Genomic DNA, 16,352 nt, shown 5'->3' on the forward strand with positions numbered 1-16,352 from the left:
ATTCCTGGAGTGCCGTGTGTGGCCCCTTGGTTCTTGTAAGACGTGTGTATTCTAAAAGGAGGTCTGATGGCCAGTAGTTCAGTGTAACGCTCCTTCTGTCCACGCCTTCTGTGGGTATAATCTGCCTCAGTACCCTTTAAGGAACTTATGTACTGGTCCTTGTGTATTATTATTGTATTATTTATTACAATACCTTGCAATGCCTACATTAAAGGTTATATATGGCTAGTTAATAGTTCTGGTCGCCTTCTGGAATAAATCTAGCAGTTTAGTGTTCAGTGGATGTTAGGGGTATAGTGTTACAAAGTTCAGCATCATCTTATTTCACCCGTTTGGTGATCAGTTGCTTGTTTTTTTAATTAACCTTTGCTATTGTATTTGCTGTTTTACAGCAGGTTTCTAAATTTTTTATATTATTTCTGTGGTTTCACCGCCAGACACCACGCTTGCTAGGTGGTAGCTTAAATCGGCCGCGGTCCATTTAGTACATGTCGGACCCGCGTGTCGCCACTGTGAGATCGCAGACGGAGCGCCACCACAAGGCAGGTCTCGAGTTACGGAATAGCACTCGCCCCAGTTGTACGACGACTTTGCTAGTGACTACACTTACGAAGCCTTTCTCTCATTTGCCAAGAGACAGTTAGAATAGCCTTCAGCTAAGTCCATGGCTACGACCTAGCAAGGCGCCATTAGCCTTACATAGTTTGATAGTTATCGTATGAAATGTCTCATCAAGAACGTTGTAAACCAACAAGGATAATTAAAAGTTAAGTATTCGAGGAGCTGCATACTTTTCTTATTAGAATTCACTACTTATCCTGTTCCAGAATTCACGCCCGTCTGCGTTAGATAGCGTGCATTTCGGCCTCCTCTATCTACAAGGTGTTGGCACATTTGCCAACACATCAATTTCCGTTCCTGGCGTGTAAGGCCTGCAGCCGTGATTGTGGCCACTTGCCTTAAAATTCTAATTTGGTATTTTTATTTACGCAGTAAGCCCTTAAAACTTTATCTGCAGCAATTCCTGGCGTCTGATGCCTTCTGCTGTGTTTATGGCGACTTGATTATAATATTTCAATTTGTAAGTTGCAGCGAGTTTTAAACAATTCTTAATTTGTTGCCATTCCTGGCGTGTAAGGCCTTCTGCCCAGATCACAGTGGCTTGCTTTTAAAACATTATCTGCTGTATCTGTATTTAACGGTGATTTGCTAAACTGTAACTCACTTAAAACACTATTATTGAAACAGTTCTTTATTCCTTCATTAACAACGTGTGGTATTTTTATTTGTTGTTGAATCTGGAATTACTGGTTTAAAATAAATTGTGTGTAACTGTAAAAGGCAACCAATAATAACTGATTACGGCCCCGTCCACACCCGTAACCGAATCCTGCCTTCCGTTGACTACCAGGTTTCATTCGTCTTTCTTCGGTTTACTCTCAATCCACACTCTGTACTCATTACACTGTTCATTCTGTTCAGCAGATCATGTAATTCTTCTTCACTATCACTCACGATAGCAATGTCGTCAGCGAATCGTATCATTGATATCCTTCCACCTTGAATTCTAATTCCACTCCTGATCCTTTCTTTGATTCATCAATGCTTCCTCTATGTACAGATTAAACAGTAGGGGAGAAAGGCTATGTCCTTGTCTTACACCCTTTTTAATACGAGCACTTCGTTCTTGATCGTCCACTGTTATTACTCCCCACTGGCTGTTGTACATGTTGTATACGACCCGCCCCTCCCTATAGCTTACCACTACTTTTCTCAGAATTTCAAACATCTTGCACCACTTTACATTTTCGAATTCTTTTTCCAGGTCGTCAAATCCTATGAACGTGACTAATTTTTTTTTTCAGTCTTGTTTCCATTATTAACCGCAACGTCAGAATTGCCTCTTTCGTGCCTATACCTTTCCTAAAGCAAAACTGATCGTCGTATAGCGCCTCCTCAGTTTTCTTTTCCATTCTTCTGTATATAATTGTTGTAAGCAACTTGGACACATAAGCTGTTAAGTTCATTGTGCGGTAATTCTCGCACTTGTCAGCTCTTGCTGTCTTCGGAATTGTGTGAATGATGCTTTTCCGAAAGTCAGATGGTATGTCGCCAGACGCATACATTCTACACACCAACGTGAATAATAGTTTTGTTGCCACTTTTAAATTCTGATTCTAATACTGGATTCCCTATCTCTCCTAAATAGACTCCTGTTTCTTCTTGTATCGCACCAGACAAATCTTGCCCCTCCTAGAGGCTTTCAGTGTATTCTTTTCCCCTATCCGCTCTCTCCTCTGCATTTAACAGTGAAATTGCTGTTGCACTCTTAATGTTATCTCTCTTGCTTTTAATGTCGCCGAAGGTTGTTTTGACTTTCCTGTATGCTGTGTCTGTCCTCCCGAAAATCATTTTTTTTTATGTCTTCACAGTTTTCCTGCAGCCATTTCGCCTTAGCTTCCCTGCACTTCCTATTTATCTCATTCCTCAGTGACTTGTATATCTCTGTTCCTGAGTTTCCAGGAACTTTTTTGTATGTCCTTGTTTCATCTATCAATTGAAGTATTTCTTCTGTTACCCTTGGTTTCTTCGTAGCTACCTTCCCAAATTCTGTGACGGCCCTTTTAAGAGACGTCCATTCCTCTTCAACTGTACTGCCTACTGAGCTATTCCTTATCTCTGTAGCCTTAGAGAACTTCAACCGTATCTCATCATTCCTTAGTACTTCCTTATCCCACTTCTTTGCGTATTGGTTCTTCCTGACTAATCTCTTAAACTTCAGACTACTCTTCATTACTACTACAGTGTGACCTAAGTCTATATCGTTTTAAAATCCAGTATTTGATTTCGGAATCTCTGTCTGACTATGATGTAATATTTAACTGAAATCTTAATGTATCACCCTGCCTTTCTCTAACACACCTCCTCCTCTTATGAGTCTTGGACAGACTATTCGCTATTACTAGCTAAAATTTATTACAGAACTTAATTAGTGTTTCTCCTCTCTCATTCCTTATACCATATCCATATTCTCCTGTATTCTTTTCTTGTACTCCTTCCCCTGCAACTAAATTCCAGTGTCCAGTGAGTATTAGGTTTCCATCTCCCTTTAAGTACCGTACTGTATTAGCTTTTCAATATCCTCATATATTTTCTCTGTCACTTCACCTTGAGTTTGCGATGTCGAAATGTATACCCGAACTATTGTTGCCGCTGTTGATTTGCTTTCGATGCTGATAAGAACAACCGTATCACTGAACGGTTCACAGTAACACACCCTCTGTCCTACCTTCCTATTCATAACGAAACCTATTCCCGTTATACCATTTTCTGATGTTCTTTGTATTACCCTATACTCATCTGGCAAGAAATGCTTGTCTTCTTTCCATTTCACTTCACTGACCCCTCCCATATCTAGATTGAGCCTCTGCATTTCTCTTAACAGATTTTCTACCTTCCTTACCACGTTCAAGCTTCTGATAATCCAACCACAACTCGTAGAACGTTATCCTTTCGTTGGTTATTCAGTCTGTTTCTCATAGTCACCTCCATTTTGACCGACCCCTCCCAGAGATCCGAATGGGTCACCATTCCGGAATCTTTTGCCAATGGAGAGATCATCATGACACTTCTTCGATGACAGGCCACATGTCCTGTGGATACACATTATGTGTTTGTAATGCTGTGGTTTCCATGCCTTCTGCAACCTCATGCCGTTGGTCATTGCTGATTCATCCGCCCTTAGGAGCAGTTTCCCACTCCTAGGACAAGAGAGTGCCCTAAACCTCTGTCCACTCCTCCATGCTCTTTGACGAGGCCTTTGGCAGAAAAAGATAAAAGAGAAAAACAGAATCAAGATATCCACACGTAAGATCTGACCTACCATCCTCCTTTATAAATGCCCAGTGTCCTAATGTTGAGCCACTTCATTCGGCTTCACGCTCTGATACGAGGTCTCTAACTGCCAGCCCATTTTGTAGTCACTAAACTACAACATTCGCCGAGAAAACAAAAAGCTTAAACAGAATTCCACGTCCACATATGTCATAAAGTTGCAGATTGACTCAAAGCTTCCCGTGCTGGATGAAAAAGTTAACTGAGAGTCACTCACTCATCTTAAATACCTTCTACATTCCTCAAAGAATGTCAGTTGACTACTAATTTTGTGAACCTTCGGCTACTTCACAAAACTGAATTGGGGCATTAAGTCAATCATCTCTGTCAATCATCCTCAGGAGCAGGATGTAGGTATTTTCATCAACCCTTTTCTTGCTTCTGCTAACAGAGCTCTGCAAATTCCTGCTCGGTGGCAGGTATTTTCAAACGTATGTTGCCGACACGTGTTGGAGAACGCCTACCACGATAGAGAAGCCACTAGCCTTTAAGTCCTCATATTGGGCCCCGACCACAACCCATTCAGAAGGACTGCAGAAAGACAGCTCGTCATCTCAAGAGTGGACAAAGCCATTAAAACGATCCCTCCTCCTAGTTCCTCATCTTACAGTCGTCCTGCTATGACTGTGATCCATTTCCTTTGTATATTTCCGTTTATAGATCTATTTTGGGATAAAAAAGGCTAGTTTGAGGTAAAGGAGTAGAATTTTCAGTGAAAACACTATTTATTAATAAATGATGCAGCACGTCTCATATATAAAAATACATATTCACACATTTAAAAATACATATTCTCTGGTGTCCTAATTACACTCTGAAATTACTGGGGAGAAGCCACATTCACGTCCTATCCAGACTAGGACAAAGAAATGGCGCATTTGGCTTCTTTGTTTGCCCTGCATTCTGAGAAGCATTATTGGCGTCAGCGACAAATATTACATTAATTCTTTAATTCACAACGGTAAGTGAGTGCAGTTCTCATAGATTACAGAAATATGGACGATTGTACAATAACATGTTAGGGTACTGTACCCTTTATACGCCCTTCTTCCAGATGGCGGGAACTGTCTCAGGCGTCCACAGTGACAAGAAGGTCGAGACGACATGCGCGGCTAGGAATGGTATATTACAACCTCTGTATATTATGTCCCAAAAAGTAAATTTTTCAGAGAAGCGAAAGCGCATGCTGCAAAGAACATTCGATTAATTTTTACGAATTTTACACCACTTATTCAGGCAGTGCTGTTGATCAGAATGTATTTAATACAAGGAAATTGCTTTTTACACTTTCAAGTTACGACCACTTTAGTGATGGACAAAATGCTTTTCGCTGGGTTCTGTTGGACAATCTGCCTTTTGATGTGAGTTTTTTGGGACATAATGCGTTTTGATTAGTTTTCAGCGACTTAGAACAACTAAAAATACTTTTTATTGTTTGAAAAAAAAATTTTTAAGGATTCAGTAAAACATTTTAACGCCAGACAGGAGCAAAAACGAAAGTGACTTTCGTTTACAATAACAAAGTTCGCAATATTTTTCGCAAAACAGGCTCCTCTTCTAAACAATCACAAATAGTATCTTGGGCGATAAGTTCGTTACATGGAAGGCTGATAGCCTGAGTGCAAAATTCAAGTACTTCGTTTTCTCTCCAATTGTTTCCAAATCGCCTCTCTTTTCTTGTTTCAGCATCATCACTGATGTCACTTTGGAGATATTTGATTCTTTGTTCAAACTATATCCACGTTTACCTAATGGCAAAAACGCTTTGAAGGATCATCGGAATTTCTCCTACCATATATTTCTTCAAATGGATCCTTTTCAGATCACTGATCCCGTCTACAGGCCCTCAAACTTGTACTTAGTTCCTTGAAATCAAATATTTCCCAGTCATTCCCTAAAACCCTTGTTTCACCCACTTCGGTATAAACATCCTGGTACTGGTTTGGATTCAATATTTATGAAATTTTACAAAGTTTCTTTCCTGTTCGTCCAAATACTCAATCAGGAGGTACAAAGGAATGTCCTCGAACTTGAAAGGAGAGACGTACGTCATTCACATGCACTGGAGATTCTATGAATAACCAGAAAGCAATTGCATGAATAACGTGCTGATTCTTCTTTTGGCCACCACATCCATCCGCAAACAATCTGAGAAATGTGACGGATGTGCCAGTGGTCAATTTCTTTAAGAAATCGGTGATGGCAGAGAAAATTAGTTGTGATCGTCTTCGTTTCATTCCAAATGTAAAATGTAGGTTCTGTACCTGACATATTTGTTACACAAAAGGAGTACAGAGATATCAATCTTGCATAGTATGCCTCACCAATAGCTAATTTTGGGAGAGGTTGCATCTGGTGTAAATCAAAGGCAAATGTCAGGCTACAGTCATAAGTTTGCTTTATTAATTTGTGAAAAGCTCTAGCTCTTAATTTATGAGACCCAAGTTCAATCATTAGCTTATTTTTTGTGTTGATGTCTGTAGCAGTTTTCATTTGGTGACACATTTTATGGCAGGTACCCACTTGCTGGAGTCTCTAAACCTCGATTAAATTTTGTATTAAATATTTTCGTATAAAAAATTTCCTTCACTTTCAGATCTGATATGACTGAATTCTTATACTTGAGGAAAAGTTTGTTTATACTCAGGTCACTTCGCAGATAAAGGCGCTGGCTCTTACTTCTGGAGAAGTGACTCTCCCTTGCTTGTGGATGTGAAATGAATTCAGTTACCTTTCTCCTTTTTGCGCTATACTTTCCAGCCTTATGGTCTCCTCCTCTCTTGTCAAGCACTGCATTACTGTTTAAGCCCATAAGCGATGGTATGCACTCTTTTTAACCAATGCCAAAAACCTTTCTGAAGAAAGCAGCACACAGGAACCCTACCACCTTTTGAGTAAACCTGAAAAGCATTGCAGATAGCAATTGCAATATTATTCCTCTAACACGTTTTATCGGAGTAATAAATCATAAATTTGACGATTTTTTACTTACATGATACTGCACTGTTAGAGCAATTGGATTATTTTTCGGATCATTCCTTATTGGACTGCTCACATTGAGAAGGAAGAAAAGCCTTTTGTCTTGTTTCTTTTTGTCTGGTTTAACACTACCCTTTTAGTTTTTTGTAGGCTGTTATCAGGAATCTAACATCAGCAGAAATGTCCTACTTTATGCTGGCAAGGAGGTAAAAAGATCATGAGATGAGGATCTTTAGCCTAATATCTGACAATAAAAAATTACCAGAGAAATAATTATACAAAAAGATTAATTTGTATAGCTTTGCAAAACCGGTAATTTTGTTACTCTTTACTTTTACCTATTTTCATATTGTAATTCCCTTTATGATTTGCTCTTCATTAGTGTTCTCTTTCCACGATTTATTTCCTCTCCGACAGTCTCACATTCACCCGCTATAAAACTCTTCATCTTAGCACAACAATGTTTTTATCTCTGACTTCTGTAAGTCTAACAGACAGACAGATAAACGTTTATACACAACAATGCTGTAATACTGAAAACGAATATTAACTGGTGATTTTTGGTCAGTTAAAGGGTTCCGCTGTAGTCCACCAGTCTTACATTGTAGCCAACGTAGCTTAATAAAACAGAATAGAGGCAACTGTTGGACTTGATGCACCTTGATTCCTCATACCAGAGGAAAAAATGCTATTTGTTGTATCCGATAATTTTCAGCCTCTTTTTGAAGGTTTTAAAATGCGTTTGGGCACAGTCTGATTGCAGGAGTGTGTAGAATGGGTAATAAAGTATCGAATTTAACATCAAACTCAATTTTGTCCAGTGGACATAATGCGTTTTGAAAAGTTGCTCCTCATATGTTGTGTAGTGTAGCGGAGAGTATCGCTGGACATTATGGCAAGGAATTTAGTGATGGCCAAGTTGCTAACGCCCATACAGCTAGTATGCATTAGGCCTTGCGATGGGCACAACGTACATTCCTCTTCATGAGAATATAAGACAGAGTTAAATGAGACAATAACTGTGAGAAGAAAGAACCGTTATTTAAATTGGTGCAAAGCGACAAACACTTACAGCACAGCTACTCAACACTGGTAAATTTTTCGCCATTTGTTTCTTCTGATCACCGAGAGAGCTGAATGACTTCTGTAAAGTCATAGCGTTTATTCTGAAGTAATCAACTGTGAATGGTATGCATAATTTTCTATTGGCACGTGTTATAATACAGTTCATCTACGCTAGCTCATTTACGTAAAAATTGGTGCAGTTAAAAACACCAGTCCAAAAATTTTAGAAATTTTTTATGAATGGGGCTCCATGAGGAGTTGCATGCACCATATGGATTCCTTAAACAATCATGCCCGCCTCACTCTCCCATGCTCCCAGTCCTAAAGACCTGCTAATCTCTAAGACGCAAAATCCCTTCTTTCAAGATAAATCTTTATTCCCTATCGAATGTAAAATGATAAACATCAGTGGAGGGATGTAAACTTATTACATACTAAAAAATACATAATTTCAATACATAATTTCAAATTAACCATCATCTTCAGCTCCAGGATCTAGGCTAACTGTCTGCTTCGTGCCGGCCGCTGTGTCCGAGCGGTTCTAGGCGCTTCAGTCCGGAACCGCGCTGCTGCTACAGTCGCAGGTTCGAATCCTGCCTCGTGCAGTTAGGTTTAAGTAGTTCTAAGTTCTAGGGGACTGATGACCTGAGATGTTATGTCCCATAGTGCTCAGAGCCATTTGAACCGTTTCAGTAAAAACGGAGCGTTATGTCATTTACGAACAGTGAGAAGTTAAATACCAGAAAATGGTGTCTTTCTCATAGAAAAGCAGCTTTCAGTGTCATAATGGTCTCAGTAGGAGGACAGCAGGCGACACACGACTGCCGATAGCATCTCATTATGAAAGTACACTCCTGGAAATTGAAATAAGAACACCGTGAATTCATTGTCCGAGGAAGGGGAAACTTTATTGACACATGATACATCACATGATCACACTGACAGAACCACAGGCACATAGACACAGGCAACAGAGCATGCACAATGTCGGCACTAGTACAGTGTATATCCACCTTTCGCAGCAATGCAGGCTGCTATTCTCCCATGGAGACGATCGTAGAGATGCTGGATGTAGTCCTGTGGAACGGCTTGCCATGCCATTTCCACCTGGCGCCTCAGTTGGACCAGCGTTCGTGCTGGACGTGCAGACCGCGTGAGACGACGCTTCATCCAGTCCCAAACATGCTCAATGGGGGACAGATCCGGAGATCTTGCTGGCCAGGGTAGTTGACGTACACCTTCTAGAGCACGTTGGGTGGCACGGGATACATCGGACGTGCATTGTCCTGTTGGAACAGCAAGTTCCCTTGCCGGTCTAGGAATGGTAGAACGATGGGTTCGATGACGGTTTGGATGTACCGTGCACTATTCAGTGTCCCCTCGACGATCACCAGTGGTGTACGGCCAGTGTAGGAGATCGCTCCCCACACCATGATGCCGGGTGTTGGCCCTGTGTGCCTCGGTCGTATGCAGTCCTGATTGTGGCGCTCACCTGCACGGCGCCAAACACGCATACGACCATCATTGGCACCAAGGCAGAAGCGACTCTCATCGCTGAAGACGACACGTCTCCATTCGTCCCTCCATTCACGCCTGTCGCGACACCACTGGAGGTGGGCTGCACGATGTTGGGGCGTGAGCGGAAGACGGCCAAACGGTGTGCGGGACCGTAGCCCAGCTTCATGGAGACGGTTGCGAATGGTCCTCGCCGATACCCCAGGAGCAACAGTGTCCCTAATTTGCTGGGAAGTGGCGGTGCGGTCCCCTACGGCACTGCGTAGGATCCTACGGTCTTGACGTGCATCCGTGCGTCGCTGCGGTCCGGTCCCAGGTCGACGGGCACGTGCACCTTCCGCCGACCACTGGCGACAACATCGATGTACTGTGGAGACCTCACGCCCCACGTGTTGAGCAATTCGGCGGTACGTCCACCCGGCCTCCCGCATGCCCACTATACGCCCTCGCTCAAAGTCCGTCAACTGCACATACGGTTCACGTCCACGCTGTCGCGGCATGCTACCAGTGTTAAAGACTGCGATGGAGCTCCGTATGCCACGGCAAACTGGCTGACACTGACGGCGGCGGTGCACAAATGCTGCGCAGCTAGCGCCATTCGACGGCCAACACCGCGGTTCCTGGTGTGTCCGCTGTGCCGTGCGTGTGATCATTGCTTGTACAGCCCTCTCGCAGTGTCCGGAGCAAGTATGGTGGGTCTGACACACCGGTGTCAATGTGTTCTTTTTTCCATTTCCAGGAGTGTATTTTGCGAATATAGATCACTGAGTTTTGGAAATGTTGAAAACACGAAGTTGGAGCAAATTACAAACAGCTTTCCACACAAATTTTACGTAGACCATCACTGTTTACAGGCTCTAATGACAAACGAGCAACTAACTTTTTCCAAAAACTCAGAGTAATGTAGGAACAGAACAAAAAACATAATCATCAAATCTGTGATGAAAATGAAAGAAACGAATAAGTGGTGGTTAGATAAACTACATCAACAAATTTATTTAAAAGAAAAAGACCCAGAACCAGTAGTTTCATTTTAGGTGAAATTTTTTCCTTTATAGAAGGAACAGCACTTATTAACTTAGGTGACCAACTGTACTGCAATGTAAACTGTACTGCAGACGACAGACAGCAACACGTACAGTTAAATTTGCTGTTACCACATTTTTTTAAAAGAGTTATAACACATAGCACCCACTTATATCGCATGTTTTCACTTTTCCCTAATTGTATGACAGAATAATAAAGAGAAATTGATTGTAAACAACGAAAAATAAATGTGAGAAGAGAAAAATAGGCAGTCATGTTTCACTGAAAGTATGAAGTTCAAAACATATTTGTTATTTAAAGAAATACAGATACTCTATTATTTGGCTGTTAGTCGTCCACTGCTGAAACACCGTAGGTATGTTCACCACGCGCTCACGGAATGTGATGAAAAAAATAGTAGTTCCACTTTCTGCGGCCAGGTAAAAACATGGCCCTGTAAGCAATCAGGACGTGAAATGTTTCCTGTTTTGACGTCAGTATGCTGTTTGTCACATTGCGACCCGTGTTGATTTCTTTTGTGAAGTGAGCGTTAGTGGGTTAGGATGGTTGAAATTTTCCGTATGAAACGCGATGGCTATTGAGGAGGAAGGCCGAGCACTGGTGATTAAGTTGTTTGATCAGCAAAGCAGCACAAGCAGCGCTGCATTTCGGGAAAAATTGCCGACAGAGACAGCAGCGAAGGGACCCTATGTCAGTAGATGAGCTAAAGAACTTGACAAAGAAGTTTTAAGAGATAGGTGAATTAGGTGGTGCAACAGGCAGAAGCAGGTGGTCCATTCCCATGGAAGGTGTTGAAGAAGTTGCCATAGCTATAGCCGACCTTGCAGCACATGCCTCAAATTCTAGAGCTAGCGCTCAAGCTGTCTGATGGGAATTGTCTCCTCTAGCCAACTGTTCAAAATATTTGGCGGCGCATTTTACACTGGTATCCCTATAGGATTCAGAATGATCATCAAATGAAGAATTAAGATAATGTTCTACACCCTGTCGTTGCCATTCGTTTTTGGCACGCATTCTGGACGGTGCATGACTGGACAGAACTGTCGCATATGGGGTCCCACTCTTTCACATACGAAGCAGGAGCGTCCATTGCACTCAGAATACATGACTGCGTTGTGTGGTTCGACAACTTTCTTTATTCTCCTTCCGCTGTTCTTCGAGGAGATGACGCCTGCAGGTCTTTTAAGTGTACATTGGAATCTGCGTGTTATAAGGACGTCCTTGTGCGACACATAATTCCATCTGTGTTTACACCATTATTTTCAAGCAAGATGGGGCGACAGAGCATGTCGATTGCCAGGTGATAGATTTGGTTTGAGGAACCTTGGGTAAAGACTGCATCATCTATACATAATTTTAAGATGTGTGACTTTCCAGACTCTCTGACCTAAATCAACAAATTCATGTGACTTTTGATTGTGAGGCATCTGAAAGATCGTGTCTATCAGGGATGTATCTGGACTGTTCCCGATCTGAAGGCTAGCATATTACTAAATATCGATCTTACTGAACCGGATACGCTGCGATCAACTGTCGATCATACCGTGTTACGGATGCAGCAAGTTGCTAAGTTGGGATGTGGGGCGGGGGGTGGAAAATAAAGAATTATTTCTATTATATATTTCTTTTGTTGCCGTTCTCAACACAGCCTCTCTAACTATAATGTTGGCAATCAGAAAGTGATTAGCAAAAACGTGATGCCTGTAATTAGAGTTCACTGTGCCCACTCTGATGGAGAATTTAAGTCATTGATTATTGAAGTTCATTAGTCTGAGGATTTAGGATGACGTCTGGAATTCATATAAAATGCAATTTACTATAACAATTTTCACTATATTCTGAAAACGATACAGCTTAAATTCCTGACAAATATTTACCCATATCACCTATCTTACTATCAGAGCTGTTCAGAGTCTATTGCACAGATGCTATTATCCTTAGATAATGAAACTGTTCAACAATCGTTATCGTCATAAAAGTTCAAAGTGAATGCTCGCCAAAATTTGATGTTAATACTCATCAAACGTCATGCTAGTAATGGTAGGAAGTCTGTCCTGCGGCGACACGTGAAAATACGACATGCGCAAACGGAGACTAAATCACTGGAGTCATTCCGTAATTAACACTTTACTCCAATGCGAACTCATTGTTACGTGCATACTGAGTTACATAATACAGCATTCAACGCTCTTTCTGGCAAGTACATAAACGCGACGCGGCTTCCGACTCGGAGTGCGCACTGATACGAATCTAGAAGAGAACTGGGGCCTTACTCTATAGCACGCTCTTATTTATATAGCCACGGTGCGGACCGCCGATGGTGCAGCCGACACCCTTTGCCTTACTGACTAGCCGCTGGGGTAGTAAAGCACCACTTCAAATTACCAAATAATTAGCTGCTTCATTCGCTGAAGGCCAATGAAGCTCTAGATTTGTGCAATCAGCGAACAGGTGAGTATCTATAGTAAAATTCTAACGTGGCTAGGTTAAATACTTTTGGCGAGAGAATTATTTTAGTTGTACTTCACGCAACAGATGAGATCTGAACTTGCCCTTTGGAGAGACGCTACAGCTATAGTTTCATAGCTACCTTTTGGAAACTTCTCACACCTTTGTTATTATAGCGTATCTCCATTCTACATAAATCTAAACATTCCAGCTTTATCTAATCACTTACATAAACTATCTTGCTTCCGAACTCTTAGGACACAAAAATAGAAAATCATGAATTTCAGACAAAATATTACTTTGTGAGATCCAGCATGCTGTTTCCATTAAATTACAACGAAAAAGGAATCCGAATATAAATTTTGAAGTTTCTAGCTCCTTCCTGTTGCGCCGATGATTTTTACGTACAAAGTCCAAATTTCGAAAACTGTTGAAGTTACTAAACTGAAACTTAACACATTATTATTTTAACATCACGCCTGACATGCTATTAACTTTTCAGATCATTTATTTTATTTTTAAGGTATTGCGCAACATTCGTGTCGTCATAGCTAGTTACAGCGGACTAGGCTGGCACACAATGGAAAGCATATGAATGCTATATGGTGTGAGAAGGCTGCTTCCCTACAGGGAGATCATATTGGACACATATTTCTAACTTGCGACCACGTGCTAGTAAACGTGACAGAACCACTATTATCATGTGTTCAGTTGTTCCTCCCCTTTTCCTGCCCCCACACCACATTGTGTCTGCTTATAGCGTCATTTTTTCACCTGGTGGCAGAATGCAGGACTATTGTTTTTTTCAGTATACTTCGATGGCTCTTCAGGAACCAGCCCTCACTGAAGCACTCGGAACACCGTCTGTTTCATTATAACTATCCGGTACATTATATGATGTGGACACAGTACTGATTACAAATAATCATTTACACACTAAAGGCTAGCATGCGCCGTCAAGGGCACATTCATCGCTCATAGGCAGTATGGACAACTGCACCGGCGGTGCTGCAGTCGACTGAAGTAGCTTGTATCCAAAGTTCACGAGCCTCTACGGCGACTGCGGATATTCCCCCTCAGATTTTCGCTCAGCTGAGCCAGACGTTGAGCGTATCCTGCAGCCGATCACTTGGAGCTTTCCCCGAATTGAGTCTGCAGCTCACATTTACACTGACCCGCACCAGCAACGCCGCTCTATTCACCACCAGTGCTGGTAATCCACCATGGGACTGGTACTGCTGCAGTGGCAATTCGACCGTGTTCTTGTGTTGTGAGAGCATGTGACCGACTTCACCACGGACTTGGTTTCCTATACACGTATCTGATCTAGGACGATCATCTCTTCTCGTGCCCCTATGTCAGTTCCTTTTGCGGCTTTTATCAAATTATTTAAAAACTGATTATAAAACAATCTTTGTAGCAATAAAATATATATTACCGTCCCCTGTAGTAAGAGAATAGAAATCAAGGACAAAACTTATAACAAAAATACGACATACTCTTATTCTGCTAGACTGCCATTGGTCATAACCATGCAAAAATAACGTCAATCATAATCACCACGGAGGCTTCAACCAGTTGTATGCAGAATTCAAAGAAATCCTAGAGGTCGCTCATGCAAGCATAAGGTATTATACTAAATAATTAAAAGAAGGTTGCAGAGGAATTCCGCCTTATGCAAGACACCGTTCCGAATTATTGTTTTCCATTAGACATGTTTCAGCTTTCTTCAAGGGTTCATTTCTTTGTCTTTCTCACATGAAGCTATTGGTTGTTATGCTAGTGGCGTTAGATCTGCTACACAATCCACTGTCTAAATGGCTCTGAGCACTATGCAACTTAACTTTTGAGGTCATCAGTCGCCTAGAACTTAGAACTAATTAAAACTAACTAACCTAAGGATATCATACACATCCATGCCCGAGGCAGAATTCGAACCTACGACCGTAGCGGTCGCTCGGTTCCAGACTGTAGCGCCTAGAACCGCACGGCCACTCTGCCCTGCAATCCAGTGTCTGTCATAGTGTCTATGATGTGGTGTTTTTTACTTTGTTTGTGCCGAGGTAACATGTAATGGTAGCGGAAATTCTGTGCATGATTGGAGGGAACTGGGGAACTGTCAGCGGATGCAATACAGAGCGTCGGCCGGAGTGGTCGCGCGGTTCTAGGCGCTACAGTCTGGAACCGCGAGACCGCTACGCTCGCAGTTTCGAATCCTACCTCGGGCATGGATGTGTGTGATGGTGGTGGTGGTGGTGGTTAGTGTTTAACGTCCCGTCGACAACGAGGTCATTAGAGACGGAGCGCAAGCTCGGGTTAGGGAAGGATTGGGAAGGAAATCGGCCGTGCCCTTTTAAAGGAACCATCCCGGCATTTGCCTGAAACGATTTAGGGAAATCACGGAAAACCTAAATCAGGATGGCCGGAGACGGGATTGAACCGTCGTCCTCCCGAATGCGACTCCAGTGGGCTAACCACTGCGCCACCTCGCTCGGTCATGTGTGTGATGTCCTTAGGTTAGTTAGGTTTAAGTAGTTCTACGTTCTAGTGGACTGATGACCTCAGCAGTTAAGTCCCATAGTGCTCACAGCCATTTGAACCATTTTTTTGCAATACAGCGCTGTACAACGGGGGAGGGCTGACAGTTGATAAAAACCGTTCTTCAGCCAAAGGTTACGTAAACTGCAGATAAAGTTGGTTAAAGCGTATAAAAGGCGACATTAACAAATGTATTCGTAAGAAATACATACATGAACGATATTGAAGATTAGTAGATAAAATTTCAAGTTCCTCCAAAATGCTGGATTACATATTTTCGGGAGTGTTGTGCAAAACATTCTAATTACGTGCTATGTCTGTTATTCTATAATTTTGGCTTTTTTAAGTTATCACTAAATGGTCCTTTGTTGTAAGTTTAAGTGTGTCCTTTAAATCTTTTTTGAGAGGTGTGTCCTCCCTGACAAGTATACTGAATTTAAAAACGTACTGGGCCTCTGGAAAATTTTATGGTGTTATGGTGAACATACAGTTGCAAAATGTTTTAGGTTTGAAAGCATAATTTTACATTGGATTTGCAAAATAATTTTGAATTTTTTGGGACAATTTGCAGTCATATTCCAACGCGATCATTTATTGCTTTCTTGCTGTTGTTATTGTCCTGACACTTGATTCCATGTGCTGTTATTTGCTTTTTGGTCTTGTAAGAAGTATACATTACGTCTTTCTTTCTCAAGCTGATGCAGTATTTTTAAAGAAGGCTTTTACACTGTTCCTCACAAACGTCTTCCAATCAAATTGTGTTCCTACTATCCCCCACCCCAGTTTTGGGATAACATTCGTGATTTCCTGTCAAAAAGATCACACAGATCTTAGTAACGGACGGGAAGTCATCGACTGCAACAGAA

This window comes from Schistocerca serialis, chromosome 2, assembly GCF_023864345.2.
Source record: "Schistocerca serialis cubense isolate TAMUIC-IGC-003099 chromosome 2, iqSchSeri2.2, whole genome shotgun sequence".
NCBI lineage: Eukaryota > Metazoa > Arthropoda > Insecta > Orthoptera > Acrididae > Schistocerca > Schistocerca serialis.